The 15,607-nt window shown below is 46.8% G+C and overlaps 1 protein-coding gene across 1 annotated transcript in view; it reads right to left on the bottom strand.

Moving 5' to 3' along the window:
* The window catches only part of Prickle2 (prickle planar cell polarity protein 2), a 301,419-nt gene that overhangs the window by 265,763 nt on the left and 20,049 nt on the right, over positions 1–15,607 (bottom strand). The window lies entirely within an intron of this gene.

Genomic DNA, 15,607 nt, shown 5'->3' with positions numbered 1-15,607 from the left:
CTTCAAGAGGAATAAAGTTAACAGCTAACTAACAAATATCATCTTTTCCTAAGGTAAGATTACTCTGATTCAGTCAGGCTAACAGGAGTCAGTGAGAAAAGGAAAACATTTCAGCCAATTAGAAGAACTCCTTCCCATTACAGAGGAGTCGCGGGGCCTTCCTTGTTGGAATGGACTCAAGTTCAAGAGTGGAAACCAGCTAGCAATCATAACATCTCATGACAGCTTGAAGCTATGCTATTCCCAGACACTCACTAAAGACTTTACACTCACATCGACCTTGCATGTTCCCAGGCTCTGCCACTGCCCAGGTAGCCAGCCATAGAGCGAAGCTATGGGGAGAAATGGTGTGGACTTTTTTCTTCTTCATCATTGCTCTCTAAACAATACGGTGTCAACTGTTAATGTAGCATTTACATGGTCTTAACTTTTTAAGTAATCTAGGGATAACTGAAATTATACAGAATACATGTAGGTTGTATGCAAATGAATCCTCAGATTTTGCTATCGTGGGATCCTCAACCCATATTAACTTTGTCAAATAAATATTATTATGAACATTATAGAGAAGGAGAAAGGCGGTCTTTGTGACCAGGATCTTGGTCACAAAATGGTGTTGGCGGGGGTGGAAAGTCAACTCAGGTCTCTCTAAAATCAAAACCTCCCCCAAATAACATCCATGAAGGCATCAATCTTCTGAGCTCCTGGAGTTAGATACCTTAAGTCCCAAATCAGTGTCTGTGCAAGGAAAACTTTTGGAGGAGAAGATGTCACACAGCTCCTCCCCAACTCGACCACCTCACACCAACCTGCAGATCTCCTCAGATTGGGATTTAGACTGAGAGAGAAACTCAAGCAACCCAAAGCTTATGCAACTAAGACATGTATCAGTTCTAAGTTACCCATGACGAAATTGGAGTTTTCTTTTATTGTGAGTCATTTTTACATACATATTTTAAACCATTTCTTTTTTAATTTTCAGAGAATTGACAGTCCTGAGTTTGAAAATCACCAGATGCTGGCCTCGGCTATGCCAGCTTTTCCTACATATGGTCCCTTAGGAAAAGTCCCCCAGCTCCCGTGAGCCTTCGCGAGTGGCTTACCAAGGGCTCTTCAGGAGCCTTCCCAGGTCAAAAACCCTGTGAAACAAAGAAAAGAAAGGTGGCTCATGCCAAGACTAAGTAATAGCTTCTGTTTATCAAGAACTGAGCAACAGGGTCTGAGAAGACAGGAAGTCTTATTGGAGAAATCTTGAGACTGATGCATAGTGCAAACATTTTTGGTGAGCCCAGTTACACCCCGAAGGAAATGGAGGTCACTGGTATTCAGGCTAATGATATAGGCAAGAATGCATGTCAAAAAACAGAACAGAAAGATGAACACTTCTCAGAGACATCTTCAGGAGGCTGACCTTGCAGAGTGAGTGTTCCAGTTGTGGGAACCAGCATCGGAGGGGCGAGCAGCCAGCCAGGGCTGAGAGAAGTCCCAGTGGGTTGGTGAGGCCTTCTGCCCCACACCTTGCCCTGGAGACTCTTTGAGAGGGAGAATTAGTTTCTGCTGAGGTCCAGTCCTTGCCTCTTCATGTGATGACACAGGCAAACCTCAGAGAAAAGCAAAGCTACAGGGGTGTCTCACATGCTTCCTCCAACACAGCGAGCATCCAGGCCCTTCGCTCTGGTCAGCTTTGCAAAGTTAATGAAAGGTAAAAATCAACGTTCATGGAACATGCAGCAGGCACACTGCGTCATAGGCCATCCCAGCTAACTCTCACCAGTGTGCTTCCCTCAGGCACACAGACACCAGCGGGAAACACTGAAAGGCCAGGCCAAGTTCCTGACCCAGTGTGGACCTCTGAAGCACCAGTACGGTGATCCTGACTGATTGCCAGGTCCCAAGGACAGATGAGAACATAAACTCAGGACCACAAAAACAGAAGATAAAGTCCAGCCCAACAATAGTTATTCGTGCTTTTTATACAGTGAGTTCCGGATGCAAGAGGACGCCGCCCACTAGGATGAGGATGTTGCAAAAAGGAAATCCTTCCAGTTTTCTATCAGACATGGAGATCTTGGAGAAGGAACCCTGCTATCTGGTGACCCAGGAAAGCGCTGCATATAAAAGTTGCCAGCAGCTGGTTTAACTTACACAATACATTTCTCAACACAGTTCCCAAACATTTTGGAAATGAGAATGCACACAACGGATTTGCCTAAACTTCATATTTCCTTTCCCCAGTTTTCTCCTGAGCCTCTCCCAGCGGCCTGGCCAAATTCCAAAGGCAAACACTCATATATTCCTGTCTCCTTGTTAACATCCACCGCAGTCAATCCTGATTCATAGTCATGCTTACATTTCATTAAAATCTGCTCATCAGGACAAACACTGTCCGGCCCATTTTTGCCCTGTGCCCATCTCTAAAAAAGGACCAGAAATTCAGTTTTTTTTTTAAAAAAAGGCCTTGGTTTTGATGATGGGAACATGCCAAAGGGGAATTATGTTTCTGGAAGAACTGTGAGCATGTCTTTTTGGAGGGACTAAGAGATGGCTTGGTACCAACAGCAAAACAGAAGGAAAAATGATAAAACCATTTATTAGGATCCCAGAAAAACAAAAAAATCATTGACCACACTTCTCAAAGAAGAAGGTAGTCCTGTCGTGCAACTGGGGAAGAAACGAGAGGCAGGAAAAGAACCTTCAGATCTCATTTCCTAATCAACGTCCACTTAAGTTTGTCCACTGAGGAACAAACGGTGTACCTAACTGTCACCTTTTCTTGTTGTCCCCAAATATGCTATCCTTGCTTCTCCGGCCAGGATCCAAGGGAGGCAGACTCTTACCTACATGCACTGGGACAAAAAGAAGAACCAGATGCGGGCCCTCAGTCTAGTCAACCAATCGAGAGGGAAAGGGGTTCGTGGAATATAGGAACAGGAGCTATTTTGAAGGGTTCCCATGGTTACAGCTGCTATGGAAATCATTTTCTTCTCTAGGGTTTTCAAAGACCTGGGAGCTCAGCTTCAATCATGGTTTAAAGAAGGAGAACAAAGGTAGAACATGGACAGGAATCGCTTCTTTTATTTAAAGTTTCAAAAGGTTCCAAATTGGGGTGACAGGGGGAAGGGTATGGGCACCAACAACAGCTGTAATGTCAGAAGGCTTCCTTCCTATCAGACCTGCTCAGCTGGGGACAGGATCGATCCCCTGTGATGTGCAGAGAAACCTGTGCTTCCTGGACCCAGACAGGGGGCGGATTGATCTTTTTAAAGCATAAATCGAATCGGGTCACTCCCCTGTGTAAAATCTGTCAGCGGCTTCCCACGGTTTTCACCCTTCATCTCCACCACAGTGCAGCCCGGGCATTCCTGCTCTGCCTGATCTCTTGCTCTCTCTGTCTTGTTTCCTATCCTGGTCTTCTGCCCATCGAATGAGCTAAGCTCCTTCCTGCTTTGGGGCCTTCACGCCTGACGCAGTTTCTCTGGTGGTCACTCTCCTCCCCACACCTCCCTTTCCGCAGTAGTCTTGCAGCTGTCCGACTCAACAGCGCCACCGCTGGGCCTTCTGACTCAGTCAAGCGCTGTGCAGCCTGCGAGCCTCCTGCCTCCCTCCAGAGTAACAAAGTGCAGAGCAGAGTCGATGCCTCGCTGGGCATACGCCCACTCAGTAGCCTGGCAGTAGCCAGGTACCTCATCCCCTTGAAAGGAGGAAGACCTGCTGAGCACGGAGAAGCTACAGGGACAGCACGGATCCAGACGATGGATGGCATTGAGGTGGCACAGTGCTCCTGCACGCCCCTGCTCAGCGCCACTCATTAGGCATTAAAAAACGGGACCCTTTAGCCGGGCGTGGTGGCGCACTCCTGTAATCCCAGCACTCGAAGCTGAGGCAAGAGGATCATTGCAAGTTCGAATCCACCCTGGGCTACAAAGTGAATTCTAGGTCAGCCTGAACTGCATGATGAGATCCTGTCTCAAAAAGTCCAAAAAAAAAAAAAAAAAAAAAAAAATTAATAGGCACTAATAATGAAATCACTTTTTAAAAAAACGGAACCCCTAATTCGGGCCAGCACTCTTCCGTGTGGGGAGCAGGGTATCCGTGTGACTTGCAGCCCTTCGCAACACAGTTCTTAGCATACACATGATCCTGAGACCTCCCTAGTAGTGCTGGGCTTCAACCACTGAGCCTCAGCTCCTCCCAGGGCCCTGGGTGCTGCTCCCACGGGACTCTCACTGTGGAGTAGCTCAAGCCCCACGATGTCCTTCACCAGGCACAGGTCCTGACAGAGGTCCCTTCCTTGCTCTACCCTCTACCAGAAGCTTCTGGACCCTCCTGGCTGAACCACAGATGGGGTCTCCTGCAGGACTCTTAATAAAGAACAGCACGGTGGCCACACTGGACCCTGAGGCCAGAACCACAGCCACTGCGCACGGGCTGGGTCACTGAGTGTCAGTGCTCCCTGTATTGACTTCCTTGGAGACTTGACGGTAGCACTAAGTAGCACTAAGGTGCGTGGGTCTTGCCAGGAGAAGGCTGGAAACACACATGCATTAAGGAGTATTTCTCTAACTGGTAAATGAAGTCTACAGTTTGGAACTGTGGTTTTTCTGTGTCCTAAATCATACTCCATTAAATATTCTGGAGTGCAGTACAATTATTGCACTCCAGAAAATCAACATGACTGAAACAGTATTGTCTGAGATATGGTTCATTTCCAAACTTCCTTAATTACCCCAACAATGTTCAAAAGCTTGGCAGGCCTCATGAAAGCACCCCCCCCCCCGCCATGGCTGGCCATTGTGGGAGCCAGGAGCAGGGCAGCAAGGCCACGGAAGGGGCTTTGGTGATGCCACAGTACCCCTATCATTGCCACCTCTGAAAATGCCACCATCGTTAGATGTGCCCCTAGGGAGAACATCAACCCACCGTAGTAGCTGACCACATGTGTGATAATCCATGACTATTTATGGGCAGCTTAATGCTCAGAAATGTTAAACGAACATGGAGGCAAGTCACCCAAGTGTTCAACATTTGCCCTGACCACCCTCAGGAAACTATGCCAGGCGAGTTCCTCTAAGGTCACGTAACTTATCACTGGAGACCAAACGTGGTGATAACATCTTTGGAAAAAAAAATCATCCTGGGCCAGTTGGAGGAAGCTCACAAACCAACACAAAAATCATGTTTAGAAATCCAGCTATTGAGAAAAGAGAAAAATAAATAAATACAGAGACTCTGATGATAAAGACAGAAATAAAACTTGGATCACTTCTTCAGAAATGATCTTGACCTTCCCTTTCTAGCCTATGAGTTAGGAAAACCTAGTTAAAAATCACTGCCGATATTTCAGTTCAAGTGAAAGCAGTAACACCTTTAAACTTTCCAGACTGGTACATTTTATTTTTCAGAGTTAATCTTTCATAATCTTCTAAATTGGCTATCTTACCATGATTTTTTTCTTTCCTTTTCAAGTGATTGATGTTCAAATTATTTTCTCAGAGAGATAGCATTTTTTTTTTCATCTTAAATAGCTAGAACAGAGGTCAACATTAGGGGGGAAAGAAAAGAAAATACTCAGACCCATTTTCACAGAACTAGTACCCATTGCAGCAGAAAACAAAAATTACCAGGGCGCCAGCAGTGCAGTGAAAGAGTCAGTGGCTAAAATGAGTGAGGCTCCATCCTGGTCAGGAATAATGAAGACATAGCATCCCCTATGCAATTAGCTGTTCCAGCCCCAAGGAGGAGCTATCGCCAGATAACAATAGACACACTCAGTGATGAGATGGAGCAAACACTCAAACCGCAGTGTACTGAATACCTTCATGGGTCAGTGTGGTAATTGGCTTTTGTAGGATTTAGTATGTGGCAGACTCCTTCTAAACTTATTGACATTATCTGATTAGACCCTTGCAAAACTCCATAACCCTCAGAGAGTTCCTCCCAGTTGGATCCTGCAACAATTATTTTGAGGCAAGTACAATTGTTTTCACATACAATAGGGATGGGAGGGTGACCCACGTGGCCCAGTTTTGAAGATCAGAAGGCCTGGATCTGAGCAATGCTGGTTCTGACGTTCAGCTGGGCTGAGACTTGAAGCTCAGTCTTTCGTCTGTGAAATGGAGCCCTGCCATACAGTGGCAGTGAGGCCAAAAGTACTGTGTACAGTCCCAGATATTAGGTGCAGGAAGAACCTGGAAGTCATCCATCCTCTTTTCTTTAATCTTTGGCTATTTTGGCCTCAGGGGGAATGATGGGCATACAATGGTTCAGCTGTCCTCACACTTGGCTGAGCACAACTGAGAAAAGCACAGATGGGCCCCCTAGTGGAGCCAAGCGCACTCAGATCTCACCCCACAGCCTGAGGTGTGTACACAGCCCCCAACTGCCCAGTGTTTCCTGGGGGTACCGAGTGAAACACACCCCGGTGCAGGGAGCCCCTCATGGAGAAGGTTGCTTGTGTTCTAGATCCAGGTCTTTTGGTCTGGGGATCAACGCTCAATTCCACACCTAGGATCTGTGGCTTTCATCTATGTATCCTCTTCGCCTAATACAAGCTACAAGGAAGGTCCTTGCTCACTTACCCTGAAAGGATCTTCCTCATAACCTTTCCAGCCCCAAACCCTATTCCAACTCCACATCCAATTCCTGATCCCATCTCATCCCTGCTCCTTCCAGCTCCACCCTCAGCCCCGTCCTCACAGCTCCATCTTGCCTTCCATGACTCCTGTCATACTCTTGTTGTTCCCATGGTCCCTTATCTTGGCCCTAGACAAGATGTCAGACCCTCCACTTCCTCATCCCTGATGTACCTAACCCTGCCAGGGTGCCCACAAACAGTCCATGCCCTGCCCTGCCAGCCGTCTTCTGTCCTTGCCTTCCGAGGCCCTGGGCACCAGCTCACCAGCCTGCCTCCTCCCTGAAGCCAAGGCCCTGTATACTTTTCTCGCACTCCTTTTAGTCACTGGCTTCCTTTGTAGATTAAGTTCATGCTGATCTTTGAAAGCCAGCCATAAAGATAATGGTATCACCAATCTCTTCCCCTGGAGCCACGTCCCACTGTTTGATGTGCACCACTCCCAGCCCCACTATACAGATAAGGAAACAGACGTGGATGTCTTGAGAGGTAAAATTGCTTGCCTGCAGATACCCAGCACTAGCCAACGTGGTGGCACATGCCCATTTCCCAGTGTTCTGGGAGGCTGAGGCGGGAGGATCATGAGTTCAGCCCGGGCTGGGGATGTAGCTCAGTATGAAAGCCCTAAGTTCAATCATCATTACCGCTGGAAAGGAAAAAAAAAAAGATACAGTGCTAAGGAGCGTAGCAAAGGTATAAACCTAGGCACTCAGACCCCAGAGCAAGGACTTTAAGGCAGAATCACAACACAAAAGGCCCTTAGACACAGCAAAGGCAGGGAGCAAACACCAAAGACGTGAGGAACACCAGAATGGCCAGGTTTGGTCCAGTGCGGGGCCACAGGACAGTTTCCTGCAGTGACATGAGCAGGTCATGATAAGTCCTGGTGTTGCCTTCCTTCCTGCTCAAGCACAGGCCAGAAGGGCAGCAGAAAAAGTATTTCTGCTATAGCAAGTGGAGCCATCCTGTGTGTGTATAGTGCTAGCAAACAGGAGGATCAGGCCCACAATCAGAAAAGGCAGGGACACCAGTGTCCTAGAGGGGCACCATCTCCCCCAGCATGGGCATATGTGGGCCAAATTTCCCCTTGCTGGGACACAATTCACAAGACCCACAATTTAAAGAAAGAAAAGTTTGATTTTCTCACAGTTCAGGAGATTTAGTCCACTGCTGCCTGGCTCCAAGGGTGCTACATCATGGTGGAAGGGAGTAGTGGAGCAAAAATACCTAGTACATAGTGGCCAGGAAGCAAAACAGGAGTTCAATGCCAGAAAGGAAGGGGTCAGGGACTCAACATAGACCTCAAGGCCACTCTTCCATGACCCACTGGGAAGCAGACTTCACTAATCTGCTGGGTGGTTGCCAATCCAATCAAGTTGGCAATTAATCTTAACTATCACAGAACAATAGACCTAACTCTAACCTTTCACAACAGAGTTCCTGGAACTCCCCTCACCCTCCAGAACAAGCCAGTGTCCCAACTCTTCTGCACCTCCCCTGTTGTCAGCATCTTGGGAGGCTATTTCCCCTTCTCCAAGGAGAATGAGTGAGACAAAACACCATCAGGCTACAAAGAAAACCAGCTTTATCAACAGAGCTATTAAAATGTCTTCTAAAATTTAGTGTTGTAATGTATGTCCTTCTTCTGTATTGGTATATAGGCCATACATATATACACACACATCATGTAACTTAGTATACATGTTATATGCTACATAATTTAGAGGTGTTATATAATTTAGAGTATATGTTATATAATTTAGAGGTATTATGGTTTGTATCTGGATATCCCCCCAGAGCCTTATGCAGTCAAGGGAGCAGGCTACTAGAATTTGTGATTGACTCATTGTCCAATAATGGGACTATGGGTGTGAGCACCCTAGGGCTGGGGGCCTACATACAATATAAGGGACAGAAAGAGTCTTTTTATGCTCCACCCTTTTTGCTTTTGCTATTTTCTGCTGCCATGAACTGTAGCCCTCTGCCATGCCATCCTGCCTTGGAGCGACTGATTAAGGACTAAAACCTTCACAAATTGTGAACTAAATAAATTTTTCTTTCTTTAACTTTGGGTATTGGGTATTTTGTCTCATCAGTAAGAGAAAAGTAACCAACATAAGTTACACATTTGCAGACATATCACATATTCATAATATGTATATACTATGTATATAATATGTATGATATGCATAGAATTGTATGTATAAGGTGCACAATATGAGTAAGCATATATGTTTGGGGTTTTTTGTCTTTTTCTTTTTTATCTGTACCAGGGATCAAACTCACGACTGCCTGCTTGCAAGGCAGGCACTTATGCTGCTGAGCTAAATCCCCAGCCCCCAGAGTAAGCATGTATGTTTATACATATGATGGCAAATATATATCTTATGTAACTTACTTTATATGGCTACATTTATTCCTACATGGCACATGAGATCTAGCAGCATGTCTAGCAACTACCATTATTAAGCAGCGATGAGTATAAACAGTATTCAAGATGACTGCCACAATTGTTATGTGACATGAAAACATCTGGGATTTTTATTGGTAACATGGCTGCAGAAGAATGCTGAAGTTCACATAGGGGTTACTAGACACAAAGACATACATCTTTTCCCTCCAATCCCAGGGTATGCTGAGCTTTTCCCTTGGGCTCTCCAGGTAAGAACCTCTGTTCTGGAAGGATGCCAGGAAAGGCTAGGGCTGAGGCAAGCCACCATGGCCCCTGGGGTTGGAGGCCCGGAGGGGACGGGTCTGGTTCCTGGGCCAAAGTTTCCATGAGTCAGCTACTGCTCCTCTTTACACTGGATTATCTTTGCATAAGAAGATTCTTCCTTTCAGGCCCCAAGGCTGCAGCAGCCCCTCAAAGTCAGCTGTCCTCTCAGGACTACAATTGGGTCAGGGTGTTCCTCTTGCCTTGTTTCTTCTTCTGGCTTCATTTTTAACTAATCTTCAGAGTCACTGATTCATACAAGCTGCTAAAAACTGCTTGATTTTAATCCCCTCATTCTAAACCTTCAGTGACTAAGAATGTATTGAAACAAAGAGTAAAAGTTTTGAAAGTTACTTAAAAATGAGAGTCATCCCTTGTCTTGGTTACTTTTCTCTGGTTGCTGAGACAAAATACATGACACTCAAAATGAAGGAAAGAAAGGTTTATTTGGCTCACAGTTTGTGGAGGTTTTGGTCCATAGTCTACTGGCTCTAAGGTAGGGTGGCTCATGGCAAAGGACAACAGTGCATGGCTATGTAAGATAGAAAATGCAACAAGAGCAAAAAGGTGGAGCACTGAAGACACTTTATGTCCTTTATATTGTATGTATGTAGGCCACACCTACCCTAGAGTGAGTGTAGCACTCACATCCATAATCCCAGCATTGTACCATGAATCAAGCACAAACTCTAGAAGCCTGCACCCATGACTGCATGAGGCTTTGGGGGAATATCTAGACACAAACCATAACACTCCTTCACTAAGGATGTAAGCACAGGAAGTTGAAGGTATCTAAAACTATCTCAGTTGTTCTCTCAGTTGGAAGCCACAGATGGAGAGAACACTGACAAGAAGAGCTTGGGTCTGGATTCTGAGTCCAGCATTAGCTAAGCAAATCCAGTAAACCAACTTCCTCAGTGAAGTTCTTGCTCCCTCACGATAAAATAAAGATGATGATTCTTTTTTTTTAAAGAGGGTAAAAGTAAACAGAACAAAACAGATCATAGGATAACACTATAAGAGCCACAGATTTCAAAGCAAGACAACCAGAGATCAAGATGATGATTCTTTTAAAGAAAAAAATATTTCAGAACTTCCCACGTGCCAGGTACCATGCCAAGGGTTTTACTATTCCCTTCCAGGAAATCTGTTAGGTTTAGGTATTCCCACTTCACAGGTGAAGAAACAGAGGTCCTCTGACACAAATGAGTGAGACAGCTGGTCAACTGGGGCCCTAGACTAAAGCTTGAGCCCAGGATATGCCACTGTGCAGCATCTCTGCTGCTGGGGTTTCATGACAATGCTGAGCTCCAGTCACTGTCCTATTTCTAGCCATGGAAGGATATGCATGAGCAGGTGCACTGCTGGCTGCAAGGGACTGTGTGTGATGGAGTTCACTCCCACATGGGCCACCTGGGCAGCTCCTTGTCTCCATTCTTGGGGATAGCATGCCACCTTTCCCCAGGATGCCCAGCTTCCAATACCCTCCTCTCTCAGGTGGTGTCACTATGGCTTGAAAGACTCCAGTTCCCATGAGTCCAGGCAGGAAAACAAAATATCCACCAGCAGACTCAGATGTCCAACAGTAAGACTCTGAACTCTTGAGTAAAATGCCCCACATGAGCTCATCTGATTTTTTTTCCCACATAATGCTGGCTGGAATCTAGGTTAACACACTACTTCACAGATATTCCCTCACCTCCTTTCTTTGAAGGCAGCCACGTTTGCAATTCCTACTTACTGATGGCCACTGACTTGTTTGTTTCACCCACTCATCCCTTCCAGTGTCTAATGCTCTATTCCATCAAAGCAGCTCAGCATCTACAGTTCCTTCAAAGAAGCCTTCGGGCAGAAGCTTCATCAGTACACTGTTCACAGCACAAGGAGTAGTTTCCTTTATCCCCCTCATAGCCTTGTGTCATTTCAGTGGGTCAGAGGACCTCTTGAATGCAAAGCACCAAACTCACACGCATTTACTCAGTGCACTAGCTTTGTCTCTGTGCCCACCATGCACCAGGTACTGGGCTCGGTCCTGGAGCATCAAGGTGAGCTAAGGGGACATGGACCAGCCTTCTAGACCTGACAGTCTTAGGGCCAGGGTGAGACTCAGGGAGAGAAATGTTTTGAGAGGGTGACACTGAAATGGACAGGTGAGGACGGGCAGCGGGGAGATGGCTGCTAGAACCGATGGGAGAAGGACAGGATGGAAACTGCAGGTACACAGGGTGCAAGAAAGATGTGACAAAAGTCTCAGTGAGGAGGAGTATCGACTGATGGGACCCCTGTAGGCCTCGATGTGTCCTTGTCCTGTGAAGCTGCGTTCACTCACTAGGGCCTGGAAGCCCACTTTCAGCACACACACCTGAGAAGCTTGCTCCCATGTCCCAAAGGAAGAGAGGCAGGACCAAACAGAAGGCTACTGTGAGCTTTTGGTAAAGCTATTTGTGAGGCAAAGACATAATAAGCTAGTAATTCCAAAAAGTGGGACTCTGAAGTGGGGGCCAGGGTGGAGCCAGCAAAGGCAGTAACAGGGGTTCTGTATCCTAAAGCCTGGTGGGAGGCTCATGGGCGTGCATGGCATTGTTGTTTATGCCTTATACATATTTAATCAGAAATTTTGCTTCTGTTCAATATTTCATATGAACTACTTTGTGTCCAGCAAGGTCTAGAGAAAGGACTGGGAGAGGAGGGGGTGGGGTACCATAGGGGGTGAGGACCACTAACTACTCAGGTAGGAATCCACTGAGCCCAGGTGCGGAGGAGGCGGGGAGGGGCAACACTTCCAGGCACACTGCACCTGAGAGTTTCACAACGCCTTCAAAGTTAAGACAGAAACATTTCTGGAGGGCTTGATGGGAAGGAGGCAGAGGGATTCTATTCCCTAATCCACTTAACTCCTTGACTTTGACAGATATGTAAATCAAGGCCCGGAGATGAGATGAAAACATCAGGGTTGAAGAGATGTAACTCAAACCCAGCCTGCACCCCACTCCACCCAAGGCTAGGGCAGAGTAGAGCTGTCCTCTGGCCAGTGGGACACCACAGCTGAATGCGGCACCTGTAGTCAGATGGTGACACGTGCCAGTGCTTATCCACAGGGAAGACACTGCATTGTGTTTCCATAGTGACTCGATCAGGGTAAAATTGTTTGATGGTTCTTAGTTTTAAAATGGCTTTCCCAACAGTCTGTTAAGGTTAAGTGCTTAGCCATTTACAACTGGCTGGATTTCCATCCTCATGCAAACTGACAAATATACACGCCTCTGGAAAATTTTCTTTCCATTTAGCAATAGCCACTTAATTAAAATGTACGTATTCTTTAATTTAGTGATTGTACCCCTAGAAACTTACTGATATTTTCACTCATAAAAGCAATGATGATATCTAGAGAACAACTACTGAATTACCATTTGCACAACTAGAAACTTACCTTAAGAGATTATCAGTGGAGAGCTGGTGAAAAATAAATTATGGTATAACTATACAATGGCATATTATGTGGCCTTCTAAATTTTTTAAAATTGATAATTTATGTGTATTGTTCTCTCCATGATCCATTATTAAATGAAAAAGATGTGTGTAAAGTTTACCACTATTTGTGTTTTTAAAAATCTCACACATATACACACCAACATTAATACTGATGTAAGTCTGAACATATTTGTAGACATTTATATGCAATAAGGAAATTCATATAACTATGATTAAGTATACAAATTAGTTATTACCACAGTTGATGCCATAGTAGAAACAGCATAAATTTTCTTGAATGAATCAGTTCCTTCTAAGCTTCCTAGCATGTTCCCGTTACTTGCAGAAACCTGACCCCAAAATGTTGTCTAAAAGGTCTCTCAGACATTTGTTACCAAGTTAACACTCTTCTCAGATAGCCTGAAAGAGTTGTTCAGCACAACCATATGGAAAAAGCATAAAGACTTTCACACAGAGTCACCCCGGGTTACAGCAGCGAGACAGACTTTTCAGTAAGGCGGGCGTCTGGGTGGATGTGGGGCAGGGAAGCACACACAGTAGCACAGGGCACACGGGGTGCTCCCTCCTGTAATGTGAACTTGATCCCAACTGGGTCCGCTGGAAACGTGAGGGGGCTATCGAAGGAATTAATCATATCCCTTCCTTCTGTATCCTTTAATCCTAAAATAAGCAGTTCTAAATGCATTCCAAAGCAGCACAGGTGCTTTCTCAGATGGTGAAATCAGAGTTACACAATGACATTCCTGAAATGTTCTAGGTTACTCCTCAACAGATAAAGGTGCAGATCTACAGAGATATTAAATAGGACGAAAACCTTTTAATACCTATTCTACACAAAGTGATTACATTTCCTGTAGTAACTCATGAAAAGTCAAAAGTTCTGAATGAAGTCATCCTGATTGAAACATTCCATTCCACACTACCAGATTTTTCCTTAGCCAGTGCTTTAAAAATCAGAAGAATGATTTTGGGATCTCAACTGTTGGGAGCCGCAGCCCCGAGCCCGGTCGCCTCACTTGGCGGACGTGAGGCCTGTAGTAAAGAGTGAGGCCTGAGGTAGATTACCCCTCCCATCGAATATGTTAGTTTCCTGCTTACCGCGTAAACAACCCGCTCAACAATATAGTCTGCCTGGCAACTGATGATGTTAGCCAATCAGCTTGCCTTGCTTACTTTAACATGATTGGACACTGTACCCGTATATATACCGGTGCCACCCCTGGGCGGAAGTAGAAGCCAGATAGAAGCCCGGAAGTAGAAGCCCAAAAGGAGCCGCGGAGAGCGGACCGGTAGAGGCTTTGGGGCAGACTGAAGCACAAAAGGAGCCGCGGGGAGCGGACCAGAGGAGGCTTCAGCTGGGAGAACCCAGGGCAGGCTGTACGGAGAAGGAAAATAAAAAGAAAAGGTTGTCCACTACCAGACTTTGTCGTGTGTCCTTCCTGCCGGCCGGGAGCGGACATCGACATTTGGAGGCCCGCCCGGGGACTGATCACCCCCGCGACGTGGAAGTGGACAACGCTCCAGTACAGAGCTGCGAGACAGGTGAGTTGGGGATAAGCCTGGGCTCTGGGTGGCGCGCACCTACAGGGCTTTTAGACTCCCCTCAGGCTCACGCGTAAGTGGCGGATTCCTTGGGCCTCACGCGGTGAGTAACATATTAAAAGATGGGAAACATGTTAGGTAGCAACACTAAGAGCGAGGGTGGTTGTGGAGAAAGCTCTCAAGAGCTTACAAAAGTACGCAGGGTATCTGAGCAGGCCCAGTCAGGGAGCTCCCGAGAGGTGTCTGTCAAGGGGAACAAGGATGCTAAGGAGGAGGACGGGGCTCTAGCCTCAGAGTCGTCTGACTCCGAGGACGAGGGAAAGTTGAATGGCAGGGAGGCCAAAGAGACCAGCTGTCAGGAGCCTAAGTCGCTCAATAAGGAGTCGCAGGGTTCTTTTCCAGCGTCACGCCGCGAATTGCGCTCTGCTCAACCTGGTCTGCGGAGGAGTAGAGAGCTCCTGAGTGCGCCCCGGCGCGAGAGGGAGGCGGTCCCTCGCCGCGAGGCGGCCGCCTGGGAGCTCTCTCCCCTTTCGCCAGAACAGGAAGTGATGCACGGGCCCCCATTTTCCGCCCAATCACGGCCGCCGTCTTATGCTCCGCCACCGGCGGGTCGGTATTTTTACAGGCGGCTTTGGCAGGGGGGACGCTTGTCTCATGAGGTACATCCACCTGGGATAGATAGTGGCCCCTACGGGATATTTCCTGTACAAGTAGCTATGGGCCAGGGACGCAATGTATGGGAGCCTTTTGAGATAAAGCAGATTAGAGAACTTAAAAATGCAGTTACAACCTTTGGGCCGACTGCGCCTTACACCATTGCCATGCTGGAGAATCTGTCTTCTGGGCCCCTCACCCCCGCGGACTGGATTCAGCTGGCAAAGGCCTGTCTGCCCTCGGGCAGTTACCTGGATTGGCGAGCCTGGTATGCAGAGTTCTCTGCCGAGCAGGCTGAGAAAAACGCCAATCGAGGAAACCGGGGGTGGAACAAGGAAATGCTTATGGGAGAAGGTCGGCACGCTGATGACCAGACCCAGTTCCCCGGCGCTGTCTATGAGCAAATCAATGCCATAGGACTCCGCGCCTGGAAGCAAGTAAGTGGTGCTGGAACAGCCTCCTTGTGTCTTTCAAAAATAATTCAGGGTACCACAGAGCCATTTGTTGACTTTGTGGCCCGAATGCAAGATGCTGCCGATAAGATATTTTCTGATCTGGGAGTGGCTCGACCGCTG

This window comes from Cavia porcellus, unplaced genomic scaffold, assembly GCF_034190915.1.
Source record: "Cavia porcellus strain 051 isolate PalLab524CR breed Dunkin Hartley unplaced genomic scaffold, mCavPor4.1 scaffold_10, whole genome shotgun sequence".
NCBI lineage: Eukaryota > Metazoa > Chordata > Mammalia > Rodentia > Caviidae > Cavia > Cavia porcellus.
The sequence above is the reverse complement of the archived record's forward strand: the minus strand, read 5'-3'. Positions and strand labels throughout refer to the sequence as shown.